The sequence below is a fragment of the Peromyscus maniculatus genome, chromosome 4, assembly GCF_049852395.1.
Source record: "Peromyscus maniculatus bairdii isolate BWxNUB_F1_BW_parent chromosome 4, HU_Pman_BW_mat_3.1, whole genome shotgun sequence".
Taxonomy (NCBI): Eukaryota; Metazoa; Chordata; class Mammalia; order Rodentia; family Cricetidae; genus Peromyscus; species Peromyscus maniculatus.
This window is the reverse complement of record NC_134855.1, coordinates 98,235,042-98,250,320: the sequence shown is the minus strand read 5'-3', so window position 1 is coordinate 98,250,320 and position 15,279 is coordinate 98,235,042. Positions and strand designations below refer to the sequence as shown.

The 15,279-nt window shown below is 43.3% G+C and overlaps 2 protein-coding genes across 24 annotated transcripts in view; one reads left to right on the top strand and one right to left on the bottom strand.

Moving 5' to 3' along the window:
- The window catches only part of Snap23 (synaptosome associated protein 23), a 34,217-nt gene extending 29,309 nt beyond the window's left edge, over positions 1-4,908 (bottom strand). For 2 of the 16 annotated variants that reach the window (XM_076570447.1, XM_076570448.1), the window contains exon 1: positions 4,854-4,890. The gene's annotated coding sequence lies outside the window, so the exon portion shown is untranslated. Of the gene's footprint in view, positions 1-804; positions 922-4,853 lie in introns of those variants that run through there. The other 14 variants (XM_042276011.2, XM_042276010.2, XM_076570443.1 and 11 more) reach the window with 12 other exon arrangements.
- The window catches only part of Znf106 (zinc finger protein 106), a 62,933-nt gene continuing 48,575 nt past the window's right edge, over positions 922-15,279 (top strand). For 3 of the 8 annotated variants that reach the window (XM_076570436.1, XM_076570439.1, XM_076570433.1), the window contains exon 1: positions 4,991-5,144. The gene's annotated coding sequence lies outside the window, so the exon portion shown is untranslated. Of the gene's footprint in view, positions 1,640-4,990; positions 5,145-9,765; positions 9,882-15,279 lie in introns of those variants that run through there. The other 5 variants (XM_076570437.1, XM_076570441.1, XM_076570434.1 and 2 more) reach the window with 3 other exon arrangements.

The following is a 15,279-nucleotide window of genomic DNA, read 5'->3' as shown; positions in this document are numbered from 1 at the left end:
TACCAGGACATCTCAGAAGGCAGCAGGGCGGATGAAGTTACTTCAATGCTTAAAACATCTTGTAGTAAGAAACTACACTGTTTTCGAAAGGCTGAGAACGTGCTGTCGAACAGCCGCCAGTTTCTAAAGTCTCCTGCAGTCACCATCCCCACCTCCAGCCCAAACCACCCAGATGACCATCAGCAAAAGGGAAAGAAAGATCTCTCTTTTCTCAGCTCTGATGTCCTTCGCTTCCTCTAGCACCAGTTTGCTTTTCGTAATAGTGCAGTAACTAATGATTAAGGACGAAGGAAAGAAGTCTAACAGTACTTTTTTTCCCCCTCACACAAACTACTTCGAACCCAAATTGGGAAAAATCGTCCTCTGACTGACCATACTCTTGGTGTGCGCCTGCGGGGAAGCCGCAAGGTAAGCAGGGACTTTCCTAGACAGTGAAGTGGGCAACGCCACCAGCCTCAGGGCCATTCTTCTAACAACTATCTCAAAACTGTGTGCTCACCGGGGCCACCAGGCAGTTTGTTAACACTGAGAGCAACACCGTGAGGCTGGAGGTAGGAGAGAGGGAGTCGAGCCACAAGTCCAGGGCACCACCATTGCCCTTTCCTTCCTGTGCTGGGCTCGCGCTGGTCGCCAACGCCTGGCGTCCTTGTTCTCGGCCCAATCTACCGAGAACTGGCCGGAGTTCCCTTCTCCCCTCGAGTCCGACCCCACCAAAACTCAACCGCCTCCACACCCTTTCTCCTCGGGATATCATACTATCCTTCCCGCTGACCAGCTCTCCCAGCCACTTTCCAGAAGACTCACCAGGCTGCTCCCGCCACTCCTCTCCAGCCCCGGAGGATCCGACGCTCCTAGCTAGGACCGGGAATGAGCTTGCGCGCATGCGCCCCGAGGACTTGTGCGCCTGCGCACTCGACCGGCGCCTCGGGGCGACACACCTCTGCAGCTGGAGCCAATCACCGTCCGGGGAGGGCGGTCACATCTCCTGCCACGCAGGCGGAGAGCCTGGGAACTCACCCGTTAACCTTACAGGTTCCCCTCCCGCCCGAAGGTGGGGGCAGTTCACGTAACCATCCTTACCGAAAGCAGCTGTGTGCCGGACACCTTAGCGTTTGAACGCCGAGGAAAAGTTGGAATGACTGCCGAAGCCTACAGGGTGTTTTGATCCATCACCAAACCGGGGAAATAGATGCGTAAACACACTACAGTGAACAGAATACGGTGCACAGGAATTCCGGATTGCCCACAACGAACAAAATTTATTTTGAGGGGTGCCTGTACGGTTGCCTCAGGAAGTTACTCTTAGAGTCACGAAGGATAAGGAGGAGGTCCTCCGGAAGTCAAAGAAATAAGAGTTTTCCAGGCTGTGGAAACAACGGATGCCAAGAACAACGCGGCGCCTTCTGGAAGTTTCTTGAGGTTCATTCTTGTTAGAAAGTTGCACTTTCTAAGTCAAGAGAAAAATGAACGCGGGATAGCTCACACTGTGTAGTCCCCAGGCTATTTCGGAGGCTGAGGTTGGAAGATCATCTGACCTCTGAAGTGTAAAGCCAGACTGACGACATACTGAGATCTTATTTCAACACCAACACCAGAGGAGGAAGAATGAGTAGGGGCTATCAGTGGATAGAAGAGAGAGGTAGAGCACTTGCCTAGCACATGAAAGGCTTATTCCTGAGTCCATCGCCAGGAGAGCTGGGAATCAAGCTAGGGAAAGAGCCAGATCTTTAAAGATCTTGTAAATTTTGGAATAGTGAGCCTAGAAATTCGTTTTATGGATATTGAATTACTGAAGAGTTTTAAATCACTTGCCCCAAGAATTCTTCCAAGCACCTCTAGAAGTAAAGTAAAATGCTGGCAATCTAGGAAATAAAAACTATTTCAAAGAAATAGCATCTTCCTAAGAGATAGAAGAAGATGAAGCCTGAGAAATGTCTTTTGAATTTAATAACACAGAGGAGTGGTGATAGTTGACAAATATTGCAATAGTTCGAGAGGGGAGAGAAATTGGGACAGATTATATAATGCTTTTGAAAACTTTGGCCTTGTCAGAGAAAAGGAAGGAATGATGTGTTTTGTTCGTTTTTATTTTGTTAGAATTAAGACAGGCAAACTTGAGTATGAGAGAAAAGACCCAAGTGAGAAAACACTTGAATTTTAAAAAGAATGAGTGTGATAATCTAGATAGAGATTTTGAGACGGTTAGAGCTGAAGTACACAAATCACTGATGGGAGTTGGTAGTGCACTCCTTTCTTTAATCTCAGTACTCTGGAGGCAGAAACAATGGGATCTTTGTGAGTTTGAGGCCAGCCTGGTCTACATAGTTCCAAGTCAGCCAGGAATATATAGTAATACCTTGTCTTAAAAATAAATAAATAAAATAAAATCATGGGATGGAGAGATAGCTGTTCTTCCAAAGGACATAAATTCAGTTTCCAACACCCACCTGGCAGCTCACAACTGTAATTCCAGTTCCTGGGGATCCAAACCCTCCTCTGGCCTCTACAGGCCCCAGGCACAAGGATGGTACACAGATATTCATGCAGGCTAAACACCCATACATGACAAATATCATTTTTTTAAAAAATCAAACTGATAGGAGACCTAGGATAGCAGCATAAGTCTGTAATATCAGCATCATGAGATGGTGGATTACAGTACAAAGTCATCACTGACTATACAGTGATTCTGAGGCTAGCATTAGTTACCTGAGACCATGTCTCAAACAATAAAACCCATAGGACTGAGGCTGGCAAGGTGGTTCATCAGGTAAAGGTGGTTGCCATTAAGCCTGAAGACCTGATTTCCATCCCTGGATCCCACATAGATGCTGGTTCTCTGACTTCTCTATATATGTGCACCACATGGCAAGAATGTTGCTCCACACAGACACAAATGAATAGGTGTAAAAATAAATACCTCTAGACAATGACATGAAAGGAACATTCATGGAAGAGAGACCAACCCACACAGAGTTGGGGGAGGGAGGACTATTCTCAATTATAATGACAAAATGTATCTGTAAGCCTGTATGTTTAGAAACAGGAAGTTAAGTTTTCTGAGAAGTCAAGAGACAGAGCCTCTGCTGATTAGAAAGGTCGCTGCAAGTTCAAGGGAATTGAGGAGCTTGGAGGTATGGTTGGAGAATGTGATAAACTAAGCTGACCAGAGAAGAGAACTGACAAGCATTATAAACTGCTTGTTTACAGCCTGTAGAAATGAACTAAGCAGTTTCTGTTTTGTTTATTTTTTTCAAATCACTTCTTAAGGGCAGGGAGGAAGAAAATATATGGCTGAACTCATTTACGGTTGGGATGGTAATGGATATGTTACCGTAGTTCTCAGCAAAGGGCAATCTTTGCCTTCCAGGGGACATTGGGCAGGGTCTGAAGAGTTGGGGTATATTATCTTAGAATGCACTAACAGCAACTGATAACAATTATTTGCTCCAAAATGTTAATGTTTTAAAGTTGTGAAATCCTGATCTAGGGTTATTTTGGTCCTCACTCATATTGGTTTTCCCTTGGACTATGGCTCTGAATTTATAGAGCAAAGCCGTTCTGTAGCCTTTCAAGGGAGGTAGAATGAGCTGTCCAGCAGACCTTGAATGCTTCAAGGACTTGTGATGTCACAAATACACAACTGCAAGAATTCTCTAAACCTTTAGAAGGAATCTGGATTCATACATAAATCAAGGTAGTTGTTTATTTTTATTTGAAGCTTTGGTAGTTTCCTTCCTTCCTTCCTTCCTTTCTTTTCTTTTCTTTTTTTCTTTTTTTTTTCTCGAGACAGGGTTCTCTATGTAGCCTTGGCTGTCCTGGAACTCACTCTGTAGACCAGGCTTGCCTCAAGTTTACAGAGATCCACCTGCCTCTGCCTTCCAGGTGCTGGGATTAAAGGCCAGCATCACCACTCCCAGCTCTGATAGTTTTCTTAAATGGAGTTGTTATTGTGGTTTCAATCATAAAGATGTAGCACTGCTCATTACAATGTAACTTTATTACAATCACTATAACAGGATCCCAAAAGAGCAGGGGTGATCACAATTTAATAATAAATCAAACGTCCTAAAAACTGACATTCCAAGAAAACATCACTTTTTACCTGAAGTCAAAAATTATCTCCAGGCAGTAGTGACACACACCTTTGATCCTAGATTATCCCAGCACTCAAATCAGCAGACGGATTTCTGACTTTTAGGGCACCCCCCTGGTATACAGAGCAAGTTCTAGGACAGCCAGGGATACACAGAGAAACCTTGTCTCGAAAAACAAAACAAAACGAAAATAAATAATTACTAGTTAGGTTAAGATTTAAATTTAGTTCTGTTTTTTTTTTTTTTTTTTTTTTTTTTTTTTTTTTTTTTAACTTTGTTTTTAATTTATTTATTATTCCTTTATTTACATTGTTGTTTTGCCTGCATGTATGTCTGTGAGAGGGTGTCAGATCTTGGAGTTACAGACCGTTGTTAGCTACCATGTGGGTGCTGGGAATTGAACTCAGGACCTCTGGAAGAACAACCAGTGCTCTTAACCTCTGAGCCATCTCTCCAGCCCTAGTTCTGTTTTTGTTGAGACATAGTTTCACTTTGTAGCCCAGGACCTATGTAGCCTTGAACTCGCGTTGACCCTCTTCTCTCAATCCCCAGAATAAGGAGTGAGCTACCATGTCTAACTTGGGGTCTGTTCAAAAGTTTCACAAGGAAGGAATAGTTTTGAAATTTAGTCAAGACAGTGTCACATAGCTTACAGTGGAGGGCTTAGAAAGTATGGGGGGAAAGCCCAGAAAGAGCTAGGAGAATGAAAAAAAAAAAAAAAAAGGCTGAATGAAAGGGAGGTGCAAAGGGACCTACCTCTGTTCTTGTGTTTTGCTTAAGGGCTCTCGCCCGGTGTCCGTTGTTCACTTCTTAGGTTCAAATAAAGCTAGATGGTTGAAAGGGGCGGATTGGGTGGGGGGGGGGGGGAGAGGAGCGCGCCGGGCTGCGTGCGCTTGCGCGCTGGCGGCGGCGGCGGCGGCGGCGGCGTCAGTGCCCGGCGGGGAGCGGGTCCCAGGCCGCCGCCGGACCGGAGGCACAGGGGGCCTTTGGGAGCTCCCTCTCCGGGCCCTCGGCGGCCTAATGGCGTAGGAAGGACGGGCTGTGAGTGTGAGTATGGAGGGCCCGGCCTGGTTGGGTGTGTCGGAGGCCGACGGGTCGGATGGTCTGCCCCTGGGCCAGGTGGCGGGTCTGCGCCTGCACGCAAGCCACGCCACGGCGCCTCTTCTGACCCGCGTGGGTTTAGAGTTTACGGGCGAGCGGTGCACCTGGCTTCAGGGCACAGATCCTCACGGGGGCGGTCCGATTCTGCTCGCAGCCCCTCAGGCTGGACGCGTGGCTCCAGGTCTTTGACCTCTGGGACAGGCCCTGACCTCTGTCGGCCTAGGGTCTGGGAGGAATCTCAGCCTCAGTTTGGTGTTTAAAGACTGCGAGTTTCAGGCCAGGACCACCTCTCCGCCTCAAGACTGACAGTCTCGCCTCTTTTTTTCTGCTTTTGAGGTCTCTGCTGTTGGGAAGCGTCTTAGTAATGTGCCAGCAACTAGTGGAACGCTGTGTGTTCATTTAATATTGAGTACAATCTCGGTTTGTAATTATGGAGAGGAGGTGCTTGTACCGCCTCCCACTCCAGTCTGTTCAATGTAGTCATCTTTGAGAGTAAAATAAGCCATCTTGTTGGGGACGTTCGAGATTTCAATGTTTTATTCGTTTTTGTTTTTGTTTTCTTTTTGTTCTTTAACAACTTGGAACCAGACAGGGACATTCTTCTCTTAGCAGATTGGAGCTATAGCTGTCCTAACGGATTATATTGGGGTGATTCAAAACGCAGATACCATTTTATACTAAATTAGAGCCACCTGCGGTCTAAAACCCCATGGGGAATCTCTGTTCTCAAGTTTGGCTAAGAATGGAAGAGTGGATAATCAGATTCAACTAGGGTTAACTTAGCACCCACCGTGCTGGTACTCACTACACTCAGGTGTGCCACAGAAATTTAACGCGGTATTATAATTGATGATTTTTCATTAACTCTTCTCAGGTTGCTGAGATGCTGATGGTGATTTGCTTAAGTTTACATGTGTGGACTAATGAACTTCCTCAAAGGTGATAGCAAAGCTCATCTGTGGTGACATTTTGTTGTGCCCTAATAAAATTTGCCTGAAGATCAGAGAACAGAACGAGCCACTAGATTAAACATAGAGGCCAGGCAGTGGTGGCACACACCTTTAATCCTAGCACTCAGGAGGCAAAATGGTCTGTCTGGATCTCTGTGAGTTCAAAGCTACCCTGGACTACAAGAGATTGATTTACTCTAGGAGAGAAACAGAACCAGGCAGTGGTGGCACACACCTTTAATCCCAGTACTTGGGAATCACACGCCTTTAATCCCAGAACTAGGAAGGAAGTGATATGACTGGGTGGAGAAAGGTATATAAGGCCGGAGGAAACAGGAACTAAATCACTTTTTTGGCTGGACCCCTTTTCGGCTGGACCCCTTTTGCTGAGGACTCAGAGGCATTAAGTCAGTATTCGTGGAGTTGGTGAGGTGAGAAGTAGCTGTGACTTGTTCCTTTGTCTCTCTGATCTTTCAGCATTTACCCCAATACCTGGCTCCAGGTTTTTTATTATAACACCATTTTAGAATTTCTGCAACACTCATATTTTTCTGTTATACCAAGTTAGATGTTCTAAGCACTTCTGTTTGGAAAGTGAACTGAAGTTAACCCAGTGGTCTAGCAAACAGTAGGTTTTGTTTTGATTCTTATTTTTGAGACAGAATCTGGCTTATATAGCCCAGACTGGCCTTGACTTGAGATCCTGAGTTTAGTCACAGAGTGCTGGAATTACAGGTAGTGCCCATCTTAGCTTTTAACTAGAAGAAGTGTCGAGATAGATTTTGAAGAGAGCTTCAAAACAGCCAAGAAAGAGGAAAGGTGTGAAGCAATTTCATCAAGCTAGTTCAGAAACAAATTGCTTTGATAGAAAGGAAAGTATTTTAAAAAGAAAAACCATGGTAGTTATTGTACATCCAGATTAGAACAAATTCAAGGCTAGTCTATGAGAAAAGCAAGGAACATTGAGTGGTTCTGAGCCCTAGGATGACTCAGGGAGAACTCTACAGAGACTGTGTTTTGTAATTGGGTTACCAAAAGGGAAGTTTAGTATTTGTGTGCCCAATGATAAGAGCTCTAAACAGACAAGTTACAGATGATCGCTCTAACTGTATAACTAGGATGCAGAGTTGCCCACTCAAGGCTTGCAGTCTGTTGTTGTTGTTGTAATCTGACACTATCAAAAAATAGGCGTTCACAGCTTTATATCAGAGGACTTATTAAATTTGTGCATTTATTAGAATGAGCCAACTCTCTGTACCAATATTGAATGATTTCCAAGATACTCTTTTTACAGTGTTAAAGTTATGGTGTCAAGAAGATGTGCAACCGTGCCAATTTTAAGTATATATATATATATACATATCTGTTTTGCATATAAGGACATGGGGTGTCTGTGGAAAGCAGTCAGAATCAACTGAAAGTGTAGAATGTCTGTCTGGATGGATGGCAGAAGTGAGAATCTATTGTTCAGTGGTTCCAGAGTTTCAGTTTCACAATCTGAGATTTTTTTTGCAAGTTAAACAAGCAGTCACCTACTGAGCTACATCCTTCAACCCTAAGCTTTTTCATGTTTTTAATTACAAAAAGGTGTAAACGACCAGAAAAATATAAACTCACTCAGATTAATTTTTTTTTATGTTTAGCCTGTATACCACATTTGTGCCCAGTGCCTGCAGAGGCCAGAAGAGGGCATCAGATCCCCTGGAACTGTAGTTACAGGTGGTTGTGTGCCACTGTATGGGTGCTGGGATTCAAACCCAGGTCTTTTGGAAGAGCTGCTGGTGCTCAGAACTACTGAGCCATCTCTCCAGCCTCCCTTTCACTTGAATTTTAAAGATTTTCTTTTATGTATATGAGTGTTTTGCATCTGTGTGTGTGAGAGTGTCAGTGAGTATGTGAGTGTGAATGTATGTATGTATGTACAACATGTACCAGAGCCTACAGAGGCCAGAAGAGGATTTCAGATCCCCTGGAACTAGAGTTGCTGACGGTTGTGAAGTAACATGTGGGTACTCAGAACAGATCCTGGGTCCTTTGCAAGGGCAGCAAGTGCTCTTAACCTCTCCAGCCTGTCACTGGATTTTAATATGTTACTAAAATTTGCTATACTGTTGTTTATGGTTTGTTTTGAACTGCTGAGAACTGAATATAGGGCCTCACCTTTCTAAGCAAGTATGCTACCAGTGAACTGTATTCCCAGTTCTGTATTTTATCCCTCTCTATATTACTCAATACTCAATTTTTTTTTTATTTTTTTGAGATGGGCCTTCAGGAAGCTGAGGCTGCACTCTCATCTGTGTGATGAGGCAGTCCAGTTTTGACTCTCCAACTTTTACATACTTCCCAAGTGCTGAAATTACAAGTGAGCACCACCATACCTGCCTTGTATATATATATTTTTTTAAAGATTTATTTATTTATTATGTATACAGAAGAGGGCGCCAGATCTCATTACAGATGGTTGTGAGCCACCATGTGGTTGCTGGGACTTGAACTCAGGACCTCTGGAGGAGCAGTCGGTGCTCTTAACCTCTGAGCCATCTCTCCAGCCCCTGCCTTGTATATTTTTTGTTTTAAAAAATATTGGTGTTGCTGGGCAGTGGTAGTGTGGGCCTATAATCCCAGCACTGGGAAGGCAGAGGCAGGCAGATCTCTGAGTTCATGGCCGGCCTGGTCTACAGAGCAGATTCCCAGGACAGCCAAGGCTATACACAGAGAAAACTTGTCTCAAAAAACCAAACCAAACAAACAAAAATGTGTGTCTGTGTGTTTCTAGGTCTTGAAGCAATAAAATGAATATGTATAAGGCAAGCACTCTATCATTGAGCTACTTTCTCCATTTCTTCCTTTTGAGACATGGGTAGGTCTGTCTTGCCTGGGCTGGCCTTGACTTTTGTTTTGTTTTCTTTTTTCTTACTTCTTTTTTTTCGAGACAGGGTTTCTCTGTGTACCTTTGGGCCTGTCTTGGATCTCGCTTTGTAGACCAGGCTGGCCTCGAACTCACAGAGATCCGCCTGGCTCTGCCTCCTGAGTGCTGGGATTAAAGGCATGTGCATGCCACAGCTGGGCTTGACTTTTGTTTTCATCCTTTGCCTCAAGAGTAACTAGGACTTCAGTAGCTTGCCACGAGCAAACAGTATTTGTTTGTTTGTTTCATTTTTTCCTCTTTTTTTTTTCTTTTTCATTGTTTCTCTCCTTTGAGCAAACAGTATTTGATTCAATCTCTAAAGGTTAAGTGTTGCATTTGCCTAGTATGTATCTTGATGTCTCTTTTAACATAGAACAGTTACCTTTTGTTGCAGGAATCTTAAAAGTTCTTATTAATAAAATCAAACCCGAGGCCAGTTATTGGGGTGATTACTGGAAGGTCAGAGAGACAGAACAAGCCACAGCTATCTCACCTCACCAGTTCCTCAGCTGGTCTTGTTTCCTCAAACTGGAAGCCTCTTGAGTCCTCATCCAGAATGAATCTCAGCTGAACTGTGCTGCTTCAAAGCCTGAAAGCTTAACCAGCCGAATGCTTAACCAGCCACATGCTTAACCAGCCAAATGCTTCTAGTTTCTGGTCCTCACGCCTTATATATCTTTCTGCTTTCTACCATCACTCCCTAGGATTAAAGGCTTGCTTCCTGGGATTAAAAGCATGAGTCACCATGCCTGGCTGTTTCCAATGTGGCCTTGAACTCACAGAGATCCCAGATGGATTTCTGCCTCTGGAATGCTAGGATTAAAGGTGTGTGCTATCACTGCCTAACTAGTGGCTTTTCTGTTCTCTGACCCCAGATAAGTTTATTAAGGTACACAATATTTTGGGGAACACAATACCACTACAACCTTTCTTGCTTTTTCACCCTTGATTTGTTGACGAGGCCTGGAAAGTTGTGTAGATAAAGCTGATAATTCGGGCTTGTGGTACATATTACTAAGCTTGTTACAACAAAATGGATGCTAGGGTATACTGCCTTTTGGATTCATGTTAAACACTTTGTTGATGGTTTCCGCCATTCTGTCTGCTATAGTTTTCCCATTGTTAATGATACTGAGATTGACTAGGGTTTAATGATGAATTTAGCCTCCATGGTTTGTTTGTTTTTAATAGTTTTTAGCTTTGTAGCCATAGCTGGCCTGAACTCAGTAGGGAGACCAATCTGGCCTTGAACTTGCATCCATTGTTAAATTGAATGTCTCCCTTTGAAATTGTTTGTCAGCTCGTTTGTGCCTTTTAAACTATTAAACACCTAGTATTTTATTATCAAAATGTAATTGACTGTCTTCAAAGAGGCAAAGCTCATGATAAGAAATTATTATTTTTAATCTTTTTCCATTTATTTTGTGTGTTTGTGTGTATATCCTGTGGTGCATGTGTGGAGGACAGAGGACTCCTTGGTTCTCTCCTTTGTTGATTTTGGCTCCCATACTCGATCACAAGGCTTGGGGGCAAGCGCCTCTCCCCACTAAGCCAGCTCCTCACCAGACCAATAAAGTATTTTTTGACTGAACCTATGATAACTTTTTATGTAAAATTTTTTTCCTGCAATGTATTTTGAACATTTTTTCCCTTCCCTCACTTCTCCCAGATTCTCCCCACCCACCTTCATGTTATTTCCCTCCAATAAATAAATAAAGTCAAAACAAGCAAGCAAAAAAGAAAGACCAATAAGACAAAGAATAACAAGACAAAAGGCATGGTCGCACACCTACAAATAGAGTCCATTTTGCATTGGCCAACTTCTCCTGCGTGTGGGCTTGCTCTGGACTGTGGTTGCTGTACATAGTGATGTGAGAATTTTCTGTATCAGTGTGCTCCATCTCCACTATTCCTTTTAATTTACTCATTTGCTTACTTATTTATTTGGCAGGGTTTCACTCTGTATCTCAGGTTGGCCTGAAATTTACTGTCTGGTATTGAACTCAGAGAGCCATCTGCCTCTGCCTCCCTCATTCTGGACCACTGTTCCCTTTTTATGAAGAAGAAAATTGAAGTTTGAAATTACCTTTACTTAGAATAAACCCATGAGGTATTGTCTAATTCCAGAGTCTGTGCCTTTTCCTACCAGACTTTATAACTTGGGAAGTGATTGGGAAGTTGTTATTCTAGTGGTGCTTGTGCTTTCTTTTCTGCTGTTGTTTGTTTTTGGAGACAGAGTCTTACTATGTAGCACTGCCAGCCTCAAACCTGTGACCGTCTTGCCTCAGCCTCCAGGGATTACTAGTGTGTGTCACCAAGCCTGTTTTAAGATGATTATCCATTTTAACCTTTTTTCTTTTACTTATGTATGTACACATGTGTGCTGCAGTGCATGTATAGAAGTCAGAGGACAACCTGTGGGAGTTGGTTCTTTCCTTCTACTGTGGGGTATCCTAGAGACTGAATTCAGGGCGTCAGGCTTGGCAACAAGTGCCTTTACTCACCGAAACATTTCACCACCCCACCTGTGCTTGTTTAGCTCAGAAAGACCATCAAGGATTGGTTACTATGGTATTTTGAAAATCATATAAACAGCAAGTGCTATTCATGGTATTTTAATCAGTAATACATTCAGTATCAGTCTGTTTTTATAGTTGTTACATTCATAATTTTGTGTTTTCTAATAAAGTCATGCCCAAGAATTTATATATTGAAGTACATATTTTGTAGTAAATTACATTTATCTTTCTTCTTTTATTTTAATTAGCACATTATGTTGATGTTTTAAATTTTATACATGCAGTAGGAAGTTGTGGTGGCTGAATAAGAATGGTCCCCATAGGCTCATCTATTTGAATGCTTGGTCACCAGAGAGTGGAACTTTTGACTGGATTAGGAAGTGTGGCCTTGTTGGAGGAAGTACGTCACTGGGGGTGGGCTTTGTGGTTTCAAAAGCCCATGCCAGGCTCTGGCTTTTGAGTTGCCTTGGTCATGGTGTCTCTTCACAGTAATAGAACAATGACTAAGGCAGAAGTATAGTTTGCATTTCCTTCTAGGAAGGATGAGGGGGTATGGGATCTTTATTTACAATAAAAAGTGTGTAAAAGGTATCTGTTAAGGGTGGAGCCTTGGGCCTACTGATCCAGGCAAGCCCTTTACTACTGAGCTGCTTCCTCCGCCCACATTATTTTATTTTTGCAGTGCTAGGGATCAAAACCAGAACTTGGTACATAGTAGGCAAGCAAGCACTTTACCACTAAGTTATATTCATAACCTCAAAAATTTTCTGACCCAAATGACATCATCATAGTGTAGAGGAGAAGACAGAGATCTATGTTCATCCATATTAGCTGAGCGACCAGAGGAAAAAGGCAAAAGGTTTAAAGGAGGTAAAAGGTACTTTTCCCAATTATGTCAAGACACGTATTTCAACCCTAATGGCAGGATGTGTAGGCACATCTGTCAAAGCTGCTACATCTCCATGTAAAATACAAATGTTGGAAGCTTTTTTTTTTTTTTTTAATCTTTATTTAGTTTTAAGTTCATGGGTATTTTGTCTTCATATATGTCTGTGTACCACATGCATGCCTGGCAGGCACAGAGGCCAGAAGAGGACTTCAGATCCCTTGGAACTGGAGTTACAGACATTTGTGAGCTGCCATGTGGGTGCTGGGAATTGAACTCAGGTCCTCTGGAGGAGCAGCTGGTGTTTTTGCCCTCTTAACTACTGAGCCATCTCTTCAGCCCTGGAAGCTTTTTTTTTTTTTTTTTTTTAAAGCTTGTTTCCTTATGTTTAAGTGTTTGAGTGTGGACATGTGCTTGTGAGTACAGGTGCCTGTGGAAGCCAAAGGTGTTGGATGCCCATGGAACTGGAGTTGCAGATGATTGTGAGGTGCTTGACATGGGTGCAAGGATTGAACTTGGGTCCTCTGCAAGTGGACCATCTCTCCAACCACAATGAAAGCTTTTGATTGTAGCTAGAGTTTTCCTGCCTTGCCCACAGTCAGGACAAATCTTTGTCACCCACCAGTCCCACAGCCGCTCAGACCCAACCAAGTAAAAACAGAGACTTATATTGCTTACAAACTGTATGGCCATGGCAGGCTTCTTGCTAACTGTTCTTATAGCTTAAATTAATCCATTTCTATAAATCTATACCTAGCCACGTGGCTCGTGGCTTACCGGCATCTTCACATGCTGCTTGTCCTGGCGGTGGCTGGCAGTGACTCTGACTCAGCCTTCTACTTCCCAGAATTCTTCTTCTCCTTGTCCCGCCTATACTTCCTCCTGCCTGACTACTGGCCAATCAGTGTTTTATTTACTAACCAATCAGAGCAACACATTTGTCATACAGACCATCCCACAGCATTTGGTCAGCCACCACTGCTTCAGAGGCTGCTGTCAGCTTTGGTCCCTTTGTTTCCCTCCTCCACTCTGAGGCATTCTGATACAGTTACACCCCGCACCCCCTTAGATTAGGTTAGACCAGTCTCCATGGCCCCCAGGATACATCATAACATGTATTGACCAGGGGTTAGGGAGACAGGTGTGGTGGCACACACCTGGAATCCCAGGCTGAGGCAGGAGAATTGGGAGTTCCAGACCAGCTTGGGCTATGTAGAGAGACCCAGTCTCAAAAAAGAAAACACAGATACAGAAAAGCCACCCATAATTTGTACATTGTCAAACCCTTTTGGGAAATTGTTCATCTTTGGAGATGTAGTTCAGTGGTAGAGCATGTGCCCTGATATTGTGTGGAACTGGGTACCATAACTAGTACATAAACAAAAGTCTAAAGCTAAGTGTGCTGGTGTACTCCTGTAATCCCAGCATTTGGGAGGTGGTGACAGGAGGGCCAGATCGCCTGCAGAAAGAGTTCTCAGCCAGCCTGGCGTACATGAGACCCTCTTTCAAAAAAGTCTGTTGATCAGATTCCAACCCGGATGCTGAGATCCACAGCAGACCTCATTTCCACTCCTTTTCCAAGTGGTGCTAAAGGCTGAGGCTGTTTGAAGTGACATCACCATTTCCCATCCTGAGTGGTTGAACTGACATTGGTCAGCAGTTTGCAAAAGATTGATGAGAGGGAGGGATAGCACTTACTACTCCTACAGAGGATCCAAATTTAGTTCCCAGCACCCACTTCGGGTGGCTCCCTGACTGTAACTCCAGCTATAGAGAATCTGACATCTTCTGGGCCCCACCAATATTTGCACTCACATGCACATTCTCCAACACAGATACACAAGTACATATAATTAAAAATCTTTTAAAAGATCGATTATTGGGGCAAACATAATCATAAATGTATTTGTAACATGTTACCAGCTTCAAAATACTTAAAGGTACATTAAATTAAAATTAAAAGAATAAAAGCATCAATTAAAGATATTTAATGTTCTTTTTTGCAGAAACGGTATTTGTGTCTGAGTGCTTACTCATGGGTGTCGTGTGGGTATGCATCATATGGAGATCATTAGACATCTTCTCCATGTCGGTCTTGTCTTCCCACCCTATTTGAGACAGGGTCTCTTTGCTCTATAAGCCAGACTATCTGGCCTGCAGACCTCTGCCTCCTGTCTCATTATAGGGGTACCCTGCGTACTAAAGTGTCTTCCTTAGCTAGAGGCCATGTAATTTTTTATTGAGACCCACTCTGCAAAGTGAGGCCCTCCCAAAAGTGTCAGTTTGTCCAGGCAACCTAGGGGTAGAGGCAGAAATTTGTTCTGTGGCTTCCTAATTGTCCCATCTTAATAGAAATCCATTCATTTCTGTCAGGGTTAATGTGAAGACATAGGAAATTGCCTGTGGGATTCCAGAAAGGGATTTTAGCTTAATTACTGCTCCTCATCTTGCTGTAGGCCCCCCCCCACACACACACACACAAAGTTAAAATCTTGAGTATTTTACAACATATTGTCACTTGGAGTCTGCATTCACTTATAGAAGTTCCTTCAGTTCTATTGAGTTTATTCTGAATATTAAGAGATACAGTATGTAAAGATCTCCCTTTCGTGAGGTTAGGAAGGTCGGATCTACTATCAAACATCCTGGGTTTACTTCTCAGATTGTCTTAATAAAATTGGATGACAGTGTTTTAAATACAGCTCTTGAAACTAACAGGTATTTTCAACTTGAGCCACATGATAAATATCTGGGGGACATTCTGACATTGATGTTTGAAGTGGACTGCAGTGTTAGGTAGCTCAAACTGACCTTGAAC